General features: G+C 44.0%; 1 protein-coding gene and 1 pseudogene across 3 annotated transcripts in view; both read right to left on the bottom strand.

The window, feature by feature from the left end:
• Dab1 (DAB adaptor protein 1) overlaps positions 1-17,912 on the bottom strand; it is a 1,123,238-nt gene that overhangs the window by 989,516 nt on the left and 115,810 nt on the right. The window lies entirely within an intron of this gene.
• LOC115064256 lies at positions 10,595-11,043 on the bottom strand (annotated as a pseudogene).

Genomic DNA, 17,912 nt, shown 5'->3' with positions numbered 1-17,912 from the left:
TGTCATGGGACTCATAACTACCTGTAACTCAAGTTTCAGAGCTTCTGATACTTCAGTACTCCATGGGCAATGAACTCATATGTATACCCTCGTGTATATACTCACACATAGTCACATAATTAAAATAAAAGAAGTACATACAGTCTTGATGTGTAACTGGACAAACTAGAAAATTCCAAGCTCATTTTATTTGGTGTTTTCTACATCCCGAGACATCCAAGTACTTAGGAGGTATTTTCTTTACTGCTCATAATCCTCTGAAGAAGGTGCTGCCTCTTTGACCCCCCCACTTTTCAGAGGAGACATAGGAGTTAGATGACTCTTTATAGGTCACAAGAGAGCCAGGCTTGAGGACCAGAATCACATTTATTCTTCTTTCCCTCTCACCCTCAGACCCTATAATGGTGTTAGGCACATGATAAGCAATTAGCAAAGGAGGCCTGATTGAAAATTTTAAGTATCCTGCCCTGAACTCACGTCGCCGTGAATCTAGGTCACAAGAAAAGGCATTGAAGTTCCTTGGAATCCTCACCACATACATAGAAGTTGAGCCTGGAGCTACCAATTATCATATCTAAAAATGCCTAAAAAGCATTAATAATTTAGCAGTTACATTTATGTAGGGAAAGATTCCTAACAGTGTATAGGTCCCTGATGGTCAAACAGTGTGTGTCCAGTGAAGGTCTGAGCATTTGGTGACGTTTCCTATCTATGTATTTGTTAACTGTCAGGAGAAAGATGGGGGTAAAGTAAGAAAAATACAGAAGAGCTTCCAGCTGGGGGTCTTTTGTTGTATAGATGCTTACTAGCTGCATTGAGAACTCCACCATAGATAGGGTAGACTTTTTCATCAGGTACCTGTCCGTGTCACCCATGTGCCTATAAATACCCCTTCACCCAGACTGGTGTAAGGAAACTCAACTAACTCGTTGGCTCACCTAGGTGAATTTGGATGTCAGTCTTTCTTTGGTATCTCTTTGGTTCCTCTTTCTGGGTTGGATAAAAATAGTCTTTTCAGTAAAAGTTATACATCACTTTTTAAAGCAATGAGATTATCAGAGAGATGTTTAGAGTACTATTTTCCTTAATGGAAGTGACCCCTAACTATCAAGATTTTAAAGATACAAGACTTTCATATGTTCAAGTTCTGATGCTGGCTCTCTTTCCCCTTCCCTAGGCCTTCCCTTCAGATCATCATTCCTACCTAGTGTCTTTCAAACCGAGAAACCAGATCATCAAGATTACTATAATTGTAAAGTTAGTATAAATCAATCCTAAGTAATGACTTCATCAACCTAATTAATGAAGAGAGGTGAGTTTCAATGCCTTTGCTCTGTGTCAGTTATGATATGAGACTCAAGCTTATATGTGTGCTTGTTCACCTACCTATGAATGAGGTCATTAGACACTAGACAAGAGTATGTCTTAAGGGGCTGGAGAGATAGTTCAGCAGTTAAGAGCATTAGTTGTTCTTCCAGTAGACCTAGGTTCGATTCCCAGCACCCACACAGCATCACACAATTGTCTATAACTCTAGTTCCAGGAGATTCAACATCCTCCTCTGGCCTCTTCAGGCACCAGGAACACACAGTGCACATGTAAACAAAACTCATACATATAAAATAAAATGAACTTTTTTTTCAAGTATTCGTTAAAGCATGCATGATCACTCATGCCTATAATCTCTGTACTTAGGCTGAAACGTATGATCATCATACATTTGTGGGTAGCCTGAGCTATACAGTATATTCCAGGCTAGTCTGGGCTATAAAACAAGACCCTGTTTTAACAAAACAGAGGTACTCATTAATAATTTATCAGTGCTTTAACTTAATAAGTAAGAAAACCATAGCTCTTCTATTCATAGAATTATAATCAAGAGCTTAAGTACATAGTGAAGAATTACTCCATGTGAATTGCTGGCCAGAGGGGCTTCAGAGGCCCTAAAAAGAATGTAGGCTATTGCTATTCCTCTGTGTTACCTACATGAACTAGATGGCAAGGCTGTTGCTGTAGAAGAACATAATTTAGTTACAGGACACAGAGGTATCTTCCCTTCTGGCTAGTGTTCACAATGCTGGCAGGTCTCATGCATACTGCTGGAAGAAAATCTAGTGTCTCACTCAATTATAAACCATGTGTGTGACAATGTAATTCACATTTAAGACATGCCCACTGGTGTAACAGTGGCACAATTATTTTAAGGATAACCAACTGCCTTGTGATTGGATTTGAGGCTGGCTCAATAGGAGGGAATATAAATCTTCCCAGAGACCTATGACTAGGGAGAGCATGGGCACAAGTGGGGAACACATTCCAAATGGACCCCTAAATGAACATGTTGTCAAACTGACTTCTAAATATTTGTACTTATAACCATAGTCCAGTGCAGCTCTCATTCTGGGGCAGAGTATTTTCCATGTGTGATGGTTTACAGTGTGACTCATACCTGGTCAAAGCTACAAACAAGCATCCGAGGAGCACTCAGCCTTAAGCAGGACACCAATATCAACATCATCAATGTCATCACCATCACTAACAACAACCCCACAGTCCCAGGAACCATCACAAAAGAGAGAATAGAAAGGACTTAAGAGCTTTAGGATGAAACCAAATACCATAAAATGCTGACAACTGGGACTGGCACTACTGTTGCACCCATGGGTACACAGAAGCTCTGTGTATTAGAACATGATAGGGACCTTCCACAGACATTTCCATAAGGCCCCATCCTCTCCTGAAGAACGACTGCTGGAGGAAGGGGTGTCAATTTCTCTCTATTGGCATTGCTACTCGGAGACCAAGTGGCACCATCCCATGGGCTGGAGTTTTCAGCTGGAAAGAAATGGAGAAAATCAGGTAAGCGTCAGTCTTCATCTCTGATACCTGACTGACTTGGGATCAGCTGCCTTCTTTCTGGTATGGTGAGTCATCCCTCTCATTGCCACGCCCTCCTCACACAATGGACCACTCTCTAACAGTGGAAGAAACCATTCTGTTCTTCGGTAAATCTTGTCAGGTATTCCATCACAACAAGAAACATAACAACAAATATAGCTGTCGACACTGACCTCCAAAGAGAAGGCAGGTACTGACTAGGCTGAGCAAGAGACAGAAGGAAAAGGAGGAGGAGTAAGGACCCCAAGGCAAAAGGGAACGTAAAGTGCACAAGGCAGAGCACAATGGCACGAGTCAAGTCTGAAGATGTGGACAGTGTCTGTACCTCCAGGGTCTTACCTCATCAGTCCTAATGGAGGGGACTGGCTGCTGCCACTGTCTGAACTGCTTACTGGAAAGCAGATGGAAGACAAAGAAACACTGGCAAACCTAACCAGCCTGGAGCCCATTTGTGACCCCTCCTGGCCCCTGATGCCTGCCCCTGGTTCATCCCTTGCTTCCTCCAAGGACTTCAAGAGGCAATTCCAAATTAGTTAGACCAGGGGCTCTTTTCCTGTTAGGAAAGAAGATGAAGCATTTACTGGACATTTGCTCTACCATTTCCTGTAATTTAATCAACCCTGCACAACAAAACAATTGAAGCTCCCAGCCCTCTTTTAGAGTTACAGAAATGACAGGGCTAGAGAGGCAAAGAAGATGCCCCGCCAAGCAGGGATAATAAAAGAGCTGGCCTTCCTTCCATGCCACACTCCTCACCTATCTGTTCCTCCTCCATTCCTCTAGCATTAGCCCGGCAAAGCCATCTGTGGAGGGTACCACAAAAGCCTCCCCCCCACAAAAAAAAAAAAAAAAAAAAAAAAAAAAAAAAACAGTTACAGGAGGCCCTATTGTTTGCTTTCAAGATTTGCTATGAACATTAGAGGAAAGCCACTTCTCCCTGAGTACCTAGGATCTCCAGCAGGCAGGCTTTCAGCAGGACACAAATAGCAAATCAAACTGGGGGAGGGAAGGTCTAGATGAGCTTAAAAAAAAAAATAACCTTAACAACGTTAAGCATAGGAAGAAAGAGGTAACCCCTGATGGTTGTTCTGGGTTCTATCATAACTTTCTTTTTGAGGGCTCCAGAAAAAGACAATGGGAACCCAGTCCTGGAGAGGGCTAGGAAGAGCCAGGGTGGAGGGGCCCCACAAGAGCTGTGATTCAGAATCCAGGTACTCGAGACAGCAGCTAGAGTTCATAATTCTCAAAACTCACTCTTCTATTTCCAAAGATGCTGCCTATTGACCCGATTCAACGAGAAGCCAAAGAGTATTAGGGGATAGATTGAGTTCCCTCTTGTTTTGTAATTCTACCCTCTAGTAATTCAGAATGTGTCTGCAAATGAAGATATGTACTATAACTAGAGAAACAACACAAATGAGGGTTCATAGATGAACCCTAGTCTGATTTGACTGGTGTTCTTTTCAAAAAGAAATTTGTATAAAACACATACAAAGAGAGGAGACATGAAGACCAGGAAAAGAAGGTGTTGCACAAATCCCAAGAGAAAGTCTTAGACAAAAGCTATCCACAGACATATGACCTCAGAGGTACAATTTCCAGGAATCTGGCAACTAAGTATTAATGGTTTTAGCCATATAAGGTATAGGGACTTGTGATAGAATACTTAGCAGCAGTACAATACAGAAGGTAAGGAAGATGGTGGGTACGGAAGACAGACAGTAAGCAACTCTTACCATACCTCTTAGGGTAGTTCAAGGCTAGCTTTGCCCAAGGATGTGCTCTACTAGTGACTACACTGCGGTCCTGTCAAAGGTCCGGTTTCCACATCCTTCTTGGACCTCTTCCTCATGGGAAAGTAGCTACAGTTGACTTTCTGTGCACATATGAGCACTATTACAAATCTTCCCAAGTATCCTGCCTTCATGACTTTTTTCCCCTGGGCTGTCTGAAGGTTCATAAACATCTAAACAATGGAGACTTTGTCTTCATCATTTCTTATGATAAAATGGATGGCTGATGGATGGAATGAAGAGAGCTAACATTTATCTACTACCACGTAAGGTGATTTCAGTGAGAGTGGCCCCCAAAGACTCGTGTATTTAAGCATGTAAACACTAGTTGGTGGGACTTTCTGGGAAGGATTAGGAGGTGTGGACTTGCTGGAGAAGTTGCACCACTGGGGGCAGGTGAGGTTTCAAAACCCAGAGTCCATTTTCAGTTAGCTCCCTCTCTCTGCCTTGTACTTATGGATCAGGCTGCAAGCTCTCATCTACTACCCCAGTGCCATTCCTGTCTGCCTGTCTTTCTTCTGCCATGCTCCCTGGCACAATGGTCATGAACTCACTCTGAAATTGTAAAACCCCAATAAACTCTTTCTTTGAAAAATTGCCTTAGTCGTGGTTTCTGCACAGCAATGTAAAATGCTTTCATGAGTTTTAATACCTCTTGAGTAAAAAGCACGGAGCCAGGAACAAATTATTATGAGCTATTTATTCTGTACTTTGCATGTGCCAGGCAGGAGTGAGAGGGAAATACCTAACATCCAATGGCACAGGTACAAACAAACACATCATAAAAACTGTAGGCCACTAATACTTGGATGTCCTGACTCATATCAGAGAGTATAGGTCAGCCTATTACCATGCCCTGTGCCAGAGGATCTCCTGAACATTACTATGCCAAACCTTACCATATCAAATAAGAGAGGGAAGACTGAGCCTGTTATGGAGGTATTAGGGGCCAGGCACAGAGAAGCAAGGTTTGCTGTATAAGGCTACATAGACAATAAATGGAGGACTTGGAAAGAAAGAAGCAGCTCAACAAGACACACAATACATACACCACACTGAGGGTGGGGTTGTAAACTTGGTGATAGATATCCGACCTGGGTTACTTAAGACCCTGGCTTTTATTCTCAGTACCACGGGGAAAAAAAATAATGATATATGCATAAGCATGTACTACATTGACCAGTTTTAAAACTCTACTTACTCTAGATATTTCATACAAGTGGAAGCATGTGCTGGACAAATGGCCCAGCAGGAACAGGCACTCACAACTGGACTTAACAATCTGAGCTTAATTCCTGGGATCCACATGGGAGAAAGGGGAAGACCACTTCCTGCAAGTTTTCCTCTGACCTCCTTACGTGTGCCACGGCACATGCATGCCAATTCTGTCACCCCACCACTCCCCTTCTACACATAGGCCCATGTGTACACTCAAGAAATATTTTTAAAGGTAAGTGGAGTTCGGCCATGCTCTTCTTTCCCATCTGACTTGTTTCACTTAGCCTAATGCCTTTAGGTATCTTTTATGGGGTTACATGTGTCCAAATTCTATTTCTTTTATAAGTTGGACGGTATTTCAATGTGTAGATTCACACCATTTTGCTCACTTATTCATCAAGAAGCACACATGTGAGATATTCAGCCTTCAGATATTTATTCTACTGGGAATAATATTGCAATGAATGTTTGTGTGCAAGTATCTTATCTTTCAGCTTTCTGGTGCATACCCAGAAGTAGAACAGGTAGATCATATATAATATAATAAATATAATATAATATAATATAATACAATATATGCTTAACTTCTAGAGGACCTACCAAATTAGTTTCCATTAGGTTTACATGTTTGGAAGTATGTACTACATGTCAGTCTATTTTGATTGTTGGATGTCATCAACAAAATGGGGATTTGTTGAATGTATGCATGTAGTAAGTATGGGTTCTGCCCTTGAGGAACAGAGTTTTAGCTTCCACACAAGTAGGGTAAGGTCTTGGCAAAAGGTGTCCAAAGAAAAAAACATCAAACAGAGAAAAGAAAATGGGGGAAAGGGGCAGAAAAATGAGAGATAAAAATAGAAGAAGCAATGGGGAGGATTTGGTCTGTGTGGGGCCACAAAGAGGAAACTCAGTCATTGGGGTCAGCTTCTAAAGGGATCATCAATTATATGGAAAGAGGCATTCTGACAAAATGAGGTAAACAGTTCAGACCCAAGAATGAGAACAGCCTCAGGTCGCCTAAGGACAGTCAATGTGGAACGAGCTGAGGAATGGATAATGTAACCGGTGTCATTTAAATAATGATAAAAATCCCTCAACAATGTTTAGAACTTATGGCTGAAGAAAATACTTGGAATATATTATTTACAAATACTTTGTAATTTGTTTTTAATGCCAACCTATCACAAACTGATTGGAGGGAGAGACCATGCATACATTAAGGAAATTATCAGTCAAGATCTGCGTGACGCCTGACACCACTGGGACTCTATGAAAGCCTACTTCACAAATGTAGAGCATAAATGAAGTGCCCACAAAGGCTAGAGCCCAACTTTCATTGAAGGTAACTCACAAAATGAACAGAAAATATAATCTAAACATATCAGAACCAGAAGATACTCCAATGGTCATCTAGGCCAGAGAATAGAAAACCCACTCGGTAAAGAGGCTGAGCGTGACACTGTTGGCAAGTCCTCAACACCGCGGAAAGACAGTCCGGGACAACATGTCATTGAAGGCCTTTAATCTGATAGACATTAGTAAAGACAGTCTTAGAATGATTTTTTTTTCTCTTGTCTCAGGCTCCCGCATGTCTCCATGAGACAGGGTTGGTGTCCTTTAGTCGTTCTTGCTTCTGATAAAGTGTTACTGAGTTTTGGTTATCACCTTACATTTTGAACACATGGCTAGTGCCTCTCATAGCCACCCCAGATTTGTTCCCTCCCTCATCATCTTAGTCAGGGTTTCTACTGTTACACAAAACACTACGACCAAGAAGCAAGTTGGGGAGGAAAGGGTTTATTCAGCTTACACTTTCCACATTGCTGTTCATCACCAAAGGAAGTCAGGACTGGAACTCACACAGGGCAGGGACTTGGAGGCAGGAGGATGCAGAAGCTATGGAGGGTGCAGCTTACTAGCTTGCATCCCCAAGGCTTGCTCAACTTACCTTTTAATAGAAGCCAGGACTACCAGCCAAGGGATGATACCACCCACAATGGGCTGGGCCCTCCCCGCTTGATCACTAATTGAGAAACTGCCTTAAGGCTGGTTTTCACGGAGTCATTTCCTCAAGGGAGGCTCCTTCCTCTGTGATAACTCCAGCCTGTGTCAAGTCACAAGCCAGTAGTATCTCATGCTCCTGCGCTCCACCCGTCTCACCTTTATTAAGCTATTTCCTTTGTCTGTTTCCTTGATGGCTCCTCTCAGGATCAGGTGGAGTCCTCACTACTTGTTTGCATCTTTTCTGACAGGCAATCATATCCTGGTTCCTTTACCTATTCACTTCACCTCTAGCTTGGAAGCAAAAATAAAGCCTCCCCCATAATCCACAGGGAGTAGCTTCTACCTCCTGGCCCTCAGAAGATCACCTCCTCCCTCCTTCTCTATTTCTTCTCCCCAAAAAGTTCCCATTAGCTATTAGGAAAGGAAAACCATCCTTCTCCCATCCTGAGCATGCAGAGCTATGCTCGCATCTGAAGGGGACTATGAGAGGAAAGCCAGGGGGCAAGAACCCCCAAATCTCCAGTACCTAGCACAGTAACCGCCACAGGGCAAGAACCCCTAAATCTCCAGTACCGAGTACAACAGTGACTGTCCCATGTTTTTCTCACACTGAATTACACAAGTCTTTTCATTCAAGTGTTCAGGATAGAGACAAATTGGGGAAGCTCAAGGAAGAGAGACATCTAGCATTCAGTGTGAAAGGAATGCAGTGGTGTTCTGTGTAGTTTAGGAGATGGAACAAAATCACTGGGCAGCATCGATAGCACAAAGATCTAGCAGTCACCACTCGTACCATACGTAGCTAGCCTAAGCAGGAATATCCGTGAGTCACCCCCAGCCCAAGGAAACTGACAGAGCTAATTCAGAACTAAATTACCCTTCTCAGCTAACCTCATTCCCCAACTCCTCAGCCTTCCTTTAACCCATTTATTTAATTTCTTTTAACATATTTAAATCGATTGGAGGGAATTATGAGGGAGACAGATGAGACAGGTCACAACATTTGTATGCACATTAAAATAAAGAAAATTAAATGAAAGATTAATAGGGCAGACAGGTACCCATGTAACATGATTTCACTTTGAAGCAATTTATTTCCATTCAAACTGTGATAAATAACCACCAGGTGATATAATAATTACGCATTTCTTGGTGTTGAATGGGATGTGGCAATTATTCTCTGAAGTGGAAATATCCCATGGACTTTCAAACGGGAATGCTGTACATTCAATAAAGCTACAAACCATGACCCCAAAAGAAATTGAATTGGCCTGTTTATATTCCCATCGCTATGTCTGAAAAGTATGTTCTCACCCTCCAAGGCAAACTTCCCTTTCTGTTTGAGAAAGTCTTGTGATTTGTGACCACAGAAACTCAGAGGACTCCATAAATTTTGTGCTTTGGCACTCCCTCATGAGCTGGAGCACTGGGAAAGATGGCTGCCGGAGAAGGCAGAGTCTTAAGGCCACAGAACATCGCTGCTTTGGGTGGTGAGCCGTGAATATTCCAAATGGCCTGCGGGCTGAAGGATAATCTGGTGCATTTTAAAGTTAGGTCTTGCTCAGCTTTAAGGAAGACCCTGTCGGTAAGTTTGCATCTACATCCGGTAGCAGGATCTGTTCATTGTTCAGTTTCGCACAAGCTGCCCTGGCTCTCCGGCCCACACTCTCTGCTTGGATGCATGCAGGCATCATTTCACACAGAAACTCTGCTGACAGGGGAGAGAGAGCAGCAGGAAGAGACGCTCTGATGGGAAAGCCTCAGCGTGATAGTGGAAAGATTTGAGATCCCATCCTGGACAGATCCCTTGCCAGCCGTGCAAACTTGAGCAGAGCAGAGTTTCTCATTGACGGAACATGGCACCGCAGATCTGTCACCCTCGGGAAACTGTGAAGTGCTGCCCAAATCATCATCAACTTCTAAATTGGTTTTTATTATTTTTATCTATCTATCTATCTATCTATCTATCTATCTATCTATCTATCTATCTATCTATCTATCTATCTATTTTTACAAAAAAAACAATGCAGAACATTCCAAAGTGATAAGGAAAGGAAAGAAAAAGTTTCTCCCTCAAAGAATATTAACGGGGAGGGGGAGGGGGAGGGGGAGGGAGGGAGACAGGGAGGGAGGGAGGGAGGGAGGGAGGGAGAGAGAGAGAGAGAGAGAGAGAGAGAGAGAGAGAGAGAGAGAGATTGAGAGAGAGAGAGCAATGTCCAACTATCTGGCTCATGCCACATAGGCTCTGTCTTAGCAGCTGAAGCCAAAGCTGAGGCCAACACGCTTCTCAGCCATCCACTCCCTGTGTGTTCTTGTTATTTCTCCTCTACTTGCTTAATAAAACTTCATTTAGGAGTGAGCTCCCTAAAGAGACAGAGACGAATCACAGTCTAGCAAAGACCCTGGCTTCGAAACCTGCAAAGAGCACTTTCTTTCTTTTCTTTTCTTTTCTTTTTTAATTTTATTGGAGTCAGATTTATTGTCCACCATCATGTTATACAAAAATCTACAAATAATAAATTTGTACAGGAAAAAAAAGCCCAAAGGAATAGTGAATGGAGGTGTAACAGTGGTAATTTAAACTTGCTTCCCCCCACCCCCCCGTATATTAGGATGCCTTTCATTTTGAAGCATAATTCTGATGCCAAGGTAGTTTTTGTTCACTGGCCAAAGCTTGCCATTTAAATTACGGCCTTCAGACTCTGATAGCTCTGCTGGCTCTTGACAAAACTTTTGAGGTCCTCGAGAAAGGTGATATATTCCTGATGCTCTAGGGCTGTCCTGGGCTTCACCAACTCATCCGCAAAAGTGTGATGCACCCCTCGGTCCCCAAGGAAATCCATTAGGTGGTCATACAAGGCCCAGTCCAGGGAATCTGTGTTGAGTGTGTAGCAGAGTCACCAGTGGCCTGAAAGCTAACATCCTTGACAGAGGAGATACTCTCGGCCTCATCTTCGTGTCCAATCTCATCCTCAGGATAGTGACAGCCCAGTACAAGGGTCTTCTTGCCAACAGTCTTTGTAACTTCAACCACAAAGTTGGGAGTTGATGTCAGTTCCGGCTCCTGTTCTTCAGCCTTCTGCCCCTGTGAGGGCTCCTCCTCACCATCAAATGTTGGAGGGATTTCAAGTCAAACTTGCCTCGTTTTATCTTCACAGCAGCTATTGGGAGTAACACTCTCTTTGTGTTCAAGATGGGAACACCGAGCTTCCAGGAAAATGAAGCGATTTGTCCACTCAAGGGGGAGTCAGTGACAGGGACAACATGGTATCTGTGGAGCGATGAAGGCCTCTAAATCCTCCATAAAAGCTAGGGTCCCTCCTGCCTTTCCATGTTCAGCTCCGGCTCAGACTATGGGTGGGAACCCTTCTGAACCACGGGGTTTAAGGCCCTGCTACCTAGAACTGAATTCGTGGTTGGGAGACCCCAGAGGAGTAGTGAGATACCTTTTATATAGTTGAGAAGGTTACAGACAGTACAGATGCAGGATAAAGCCACAGTGTGGAAAACAAAACAGACCAGTGTGCAAGGAGGGCAGGGGACAGTTCACAGAGGAATGGCAGCTAAGAGGAAAACAGAAGACTATGGCTCCTCAGGACAAAGGAGCTGGCATGGTTCAGATGGGGGTATCGGATAACCAAAGCTTTGGAGGGGCGTAAATGGGAAGCCCTGTGGATGGATAGGCAACAAAAAAACGTGAGGTAGAGAGAAACCTGAAGAGGGCTCACAGTGGATGGATAGGCAACAAAAAGAGGGAGAGAAAAACGTGTGTCAGGCGGAACCCACACCGTGCAGGGATGTGGGAGAAATTGGGTCTTCAACCTGAGAGCACTGGCATCACAGAGGAGTTTTGTTTTGTTTTGTTTTGATTTGGTTTTTTTGTTTGTTTGTTTGTTTGTTTTTGGTCAGTTGAAGGTGATAGGATATGATTTGCATCTCAGACAAGTGACTCTGTGCTATTGAGAGAAAGCGCAAATAGTGCTGAAGCTAAAGATCGACTGTTACTAGCAGAGGTGTGATAAGGATGAAAATGTGGAGGAAGACAGAATCCAGGGAGGTCACCCTTCTGACTCTGGTTCTCCATGAACCAGTTCCCATTGAGCCCACTGAATGTTAGGCCTTGAGTGAAACAGACAGAAGTCACCATGTTCGCACTCGCCTAGCTTTTATGATAAAGCCAGGCACCAGGCTGAAAGCTTTAAATATACTCTTTGACATTTAAGAATGAAAATAGCTTAATGATACAGGCACGGGGCTGGTTCTTGCTTCAAAACTGCAGATCCCTAGGCCTCGGTGGAGCCCACGCTCAACTTGCACATCTTGAGGTGGTACCCGGGAATCAGCATTTAAGATCCACTGATGATAATGTACGCTAAATTTCAGAACCACAGCTGTGAACTACAAAGCATATGACATTTTTTTTTTTTTTATTCTGGGGAACAGCTTTAATTAGAAAAAAAAATAATTTCCCATCCAAAAATAACTATTTCAATTAACCTGGGCTGCCTTATGCTTAATGACATACAAATGCCCCAAATAGTATGGAATACCCCAGTGACAAGCGCGCACATGACATTTAGCTGGGAGCGAGACTGACAGGATGACAGAAGAAAGCCGAGATAGTATGTCAGAGGAAGGTGTGAGGCAGGTGCCCAGGCTAGGGAAGCAGAGCACAGCCTGAGTTAAGAGAACACAAAGGGTTCAAAGGCAGCCCTAGCAGGACTCAGAGTGAGGAACTAGACCTGAGCTCCAAGCCTCCAGTCCTAAAACCCCCTGTGGGAAGCAGACAAAGGCAGCCAGTTAGAGTCTAGACTTTCTTAAGTTACCCAGCCTCTCTTTTAACTCTGTAATGTGTTCGTCTTGGTCTAGGGGAGACTGCAAAATAAGAAGGAAGTAACTGAATGGGATCTGGACCGTGTCACTCTACCACCTGTGTTCTGAGTATCCTGGGGGACTCCGCGTGAGGCCAGCTCTGTGTGGACATGATGCTTGGGTCTGTAGCTGCTAAGGATCTCCAGCTGCAGAGCAACAGAAATCTCTCGATTGCTCCCTCTAGCTGTGTCATGGTCATAGACCTGAACAGCCTGAGTCAGGTCAAGAGCCACAAAGCTCTCGGGGTCTTAGTAAGAGAACTCAGTGAGCGACATATAAAACTATGAGTGGAATAATTCTGCACTAGTTTATGGGTCACACCTCTCCAAACCCAATCTCCAGGGAAAAGCTAGCACCAAGCCGCTATGTTCCCCTGGGCCAGGAAAGTGGGGAGATAACAAGAAGGACAGCACAGCACACTCAAGCACACTCACCCAATAATCAAGAAGCTACAACAAGCAAGCCCATCCCAAATGACTGTTACAAGAGTGGCCTGGTATTTAGAAGAGGGATATTCAATGCACAATTCTAATAGCACCCCCCCCCTTTCAAAACAATTTGATTTATGCTTGGTGTGCTAGGCTGCTGTCAGAAACTTCGTGATTTATTTGTAGCATCTCAGAGAACTAAGGAATTAAGGCCAGAGAAGTTACACAAATCCCATACACTTGCCCAGTGAGAAAATGGCGAATTTGGGGTTAAAGTCTAGTCTAATCCTTAAACACACTTTCCTTGCCTTGCAACCAAAAGGCAGAGACACTGTGTGCTTTCCAGCCACAGATAGATTCCCCCATGGGTTCAAGAGGCATCTCTCCCACCCAAAATATGAAACCTCTCCGGTCTGTTCCTGCTGAGTCTGGATCCAGTGTTAATTATCACCTGATTACAGCCCATTATTATTTAGGGGGTTGTTGAGGGGTTAAGTTAGCAAACATATTTCAGTGGTACCTCAAGCCCTCGGGCCACAAGGGCTGTTGCATTTCTCGCTGTGTGCAGTTTTTACAAGTCTCTGTTGTTCATTAGGGTAAGAATTTATAAGCCTGACATCTTGGCTGGGAATGGTGCATCACGATTTCTGAGTTAGGGCCCTTCAGGGAGGGTGGTGTGGGGGGCAGAGCTCCTGCAGCAAGCTAGAATTCAGGTTATTTGTAGTCAGGCCCATACCAACACAATAGCGCATTCTTCTCTACAGATGTACAGGGCACCCTGGGGTAGAAGAAGCATGGGGTCTTGGCATCTTAAATCTGCAAGGCTCTGCTTCTGCACAGCCATGTGATCTTGGACAAGTCACTTTGTTGGATTCATCTTAAAATGCACAAATTAGAAAGGACATAGGAGAGCCTTCTAGCCATGAATCTTAGTCTCGGGAAATGTCATGATTCAGGATGAGGACCTGTGGGGGGGGGGCATCCCCAGAGCCAAGTAAACTTAGGAAAAGCTACCTTCAAGTTACATTAGTGACACTGGCATTGAGCTTTCTATAACCTTTTTTTTTTTTTTTTTTTTACTTTTTATTTTATTTTATTTGATATTTTCTTTATTTACATTTCAAAAGCTATCCCGAAAGTTCCCTATACCCTCTCCCCACCCCTGCTCCCCTACCCACCCACTCCTACTACTTGGCCCTGGCCTTCCCCTGTGCTAGGTTATATAAAGTTTGTAAGACCAAGGGGCCTCTCTTCCCAGTGATGGTCGACTAGGCCATCTTCTGCTACATATGCAGCTAGAGACACGAGCTCAGGGGGTACTGGTTAGTTCATATTGTTGTTCCACCTATAGGGTTGCAGCCCCCTTCGAGCTTTGTATAACCTTAAGCATCCGTTGCTTTCCGCTGTTGACCAGTGTTTGTTTGTTTGCTTGTTTGTTTTTATATCATGAGAGGACATTTGTTGTTTTCTCTAAAAATCACTTTAAACATTTCACGGCACATGGTGTTTCCCTAGGAAAAAAATTAGGAAAAACTCTCAATCAGAGGATAATGAAATATTTTTCATGCTTTTTTTGTTATAAATTTTAGGTGTGTGTGTGTGTGTGTGTGTGTGTGTGTGTGTGTGTGTGTGTGTACTGTGTGAATGCAGGTGCCCACAGAGGACAGAAGACAGCATCAGATCTCCTGGAACTATAGGTACAGCTATTTGTAAGATGTCTGATGTGGGTGCTGAGACTGAGCCCAGATTCTCTATGAGAGCCAATGCTTGTAACCACTGAGTCATTGTCCCAGCCTCCCCGTGCTTTCCTTTGTATTGCAGTAAGACATGTGCCTACTCTTCTCACAGCTCAGTGAGGTCTGCTGCACTCATTCCATGGTGAGCCTACCTTCATTTCTTCATTTCTGCCATGGCTGTTCTAGTATCATGCTCTCTCTCTGTCTCTCTGTCTGTTTCTGTCTCTGTTTCTCTCTGTCTCCCTCTCTCCCTCTTCCCCATCCCATCCCTCCTTCATCCCTCCTGTCTCTATTTTTTCTCCTCCCTCACCTCTTCACTCTTCTCTCAACATTCTAAGCCTCCTATTTATTCTCCTTAATCCTCTTGATTCTAATCCTTTTTTCCCACAAACCATCCAAGAGTATTCAGGAAATCATACCAGGCATTTAGTGGCTTAGGATGCTTCCATAACGACCCACTTTATTTGGACTACATGTGGAAGCTTCCTAACAGCCTCCAAGGCCCTGTACAAATCTGAGTCCACTGTGCCCACTTAGACTCCATCTATCATAGCCTATGCTCTGCCTCTTCTCATCCTCTGGCAACCATGTTGCTGTGTCTGCTGTCACCTCTGTGGAGCATCCTCTCACCTCAGTTGTGCTACCAACCTTTACGAGTCTTAGCTCAAGCAGTGTCGTTTAGAAAGTGTCCGCAACCCAACATCCTCTACCCAGTTTCTTCATCTGTCCCCACCCAGTGTCTTTTCCTCTCATCCACACTGGTTGTTTATTGTCCACATCCTCTCTAGGGTAATGATACATCTTTAAGGGGAAGGAATTAGTTTACCTACTTCACAGCTTTACTCCAAGAGTCTAGAACAGGGAGAGGCACACAATAGGCATTCCAGAAAGATGTTATGAATGAATACATGCTGAAGACAGGGCCATTTAGCTAATAAGTTCATTACAAGCAGAGGCGATGTTTGAACAATCTCTCAACTCTCAGAGGTATATTCCCAAACATTTCTGGGACTGTTTTCTCTTTTTAAAAAAGTGGAGCTAATAGTAGATACCTCACAGGTATATGATTAAAAAATAATAATAAGTGAAGCCTTTAGCATATTTCTAGTGAGAATGCCTGTCTGGATGATATTTCATCTTATGTCATTGTTCATAAAATCCATAATTCCTAACTCAGTGTCTAGCCAGTAGCCTCACAGTAATCATCTTCTGAATGATTTTTCTAAAACAGCTTCAGCCAGCGACATGTATCAGACTCCTAAAGTCTGCCCTGATGCTGTCTCAGGAAGTGCTGTGATTCAAACTAGAAACTCCACTCGGAAAACGAAAGCTTCTAAAGGCTGTGGAAACATTCGTCCCTGGAGCCTAGACTTGAAAACTGGACAAACCCACACTCCGAGATACAGTTCAGCCAAGAGCAGAGACATGGGTAAAATGGCAGCTGAATTCTGTCTGGATGCCTGTTTCCATGTTTGTCACAAACAATGAGAGAGACCCACTTGTCCCTATAAACCCACAGGCAAGCAAAGGAAACACACAAAGGTGCATTTACAGTATTAGTGGGCAAGTGCTGGAAGTACGATTGTCTCACAGATGCAGACACCTGAAACAGGTACAGGAAGCTAAGGCCTTTCCTGAAAGGCATGGTGTTCAGAACAAGCCTCTCACCCACCCCGATGAGATAAGATGTGCAGGATTCTGTTCAAAACAGACACAGCTTTTGACTGGGTGGAAGATACGCAGGCTAGGAGCACATAAAGGACAACCCCCAAGATTCTGGTGTGGGTGAACTGATGCTCATGAGCCTCAGGCAAATGGACTGCTGAGGACCTCTCTCATGTGATTGGCATCAGGCCTGCATACTTTGCCTCAGGAAACATCAGACTCTGACAAACTCTGGCTTTTCATCAACATCACTCACTTTGGCATCGTAAAGTATTTGTTCTCAAAAGCAGAGTGAACTTCCATCAACTAAAAGTGAATATAGGTTTGTTTGTGGACCATAATTCCCAGGGGCTTCTTATAACAGGGGAACTCATTTCAATGACTCTATGGTAATTGGTAGAATCTCTCAGCAGTCCAAGATGCTGCAGAAATAAGAAAAGCTCAGACAGAATAGATACCAGGCCAGGAACCAAGTGAAGTTCTTAAGAAATATGCAAGATCCTTGAAGCGCAGTAGCATCTGCAGACATGAAAGCCTGTCTCAAGGAAGAGTTGTCAACTGCTTTGGAATTATGCAAAGCAGTTTTTTATTTACAATTTTGTAGAATTTCCTTGAGTATTAAGACAATTCTAAATGATAACATATTTTTTTTTAAAGGTAGGCAATGATAAGCACTCTCCAAAGTCAAAGACTTAAGATTGCCGTTCAGTCCTTCCGGCCTGCACCAGCACTGGGTCACCTAGGGCGCAGAGTCGGCGGACACCCCCATGGTCCCTAGCAGACTGCCCAAGCAATCTTAGGATCACTGGTGAGTGGAACACAACTTCTGCTCCAATCCAATCGTGCACAGGACATGAGACAGCACTGGGGAAGCAGAGAACTGGCCTGACCAGGGGCATAAGTCCCTTCCGGTCTTCACCAGCACCGGGTCACCAAGGGTACGGAGTCGATGGACAGCCCCACGTTCCCTAGCGGACTGCCCAAGCGATCTTAGGATCACTGGTGAGTGGAACACAACTTCTGCTCCAATCCAATTGCGCACGAGACCTGAGACAGCACTAGGGCAGCAGAGAACCGGCCTGACCAGAGGCACAAATCCCTTCCGGTCTGCACCAGCACTGGGTCATCTAGAGCGCAGAGTAGGCAGACACCCCTATGGTCTCTAGAGGACTGCGCACATGATCTTAGGATCACTGGTGAGTGGAACACAACATCTGTTCCAATCCAATAGTGACGGGCCCGTAACAGCAGGAACAAGGACACCAGAGCCTTTCCTGAGCAGAGGCTCAGGTTCCTTT

This window comes from Mus pahari, chromosome 6 (genome assembly GCF_900095145.1).
Source record: "Mus pahari chromosome 6, PAHARI_EIJ_v1.1, whole genome shotgun sequence".
Lineage (NCBI taxonomy): Eukaryota > Metazoa > Chordata > Mammalia > Rodentia > Muridae > Mus > Mus pahari.
This window is presented reverse-complemented; position numbering and strand designations above follow the sequence as displayed.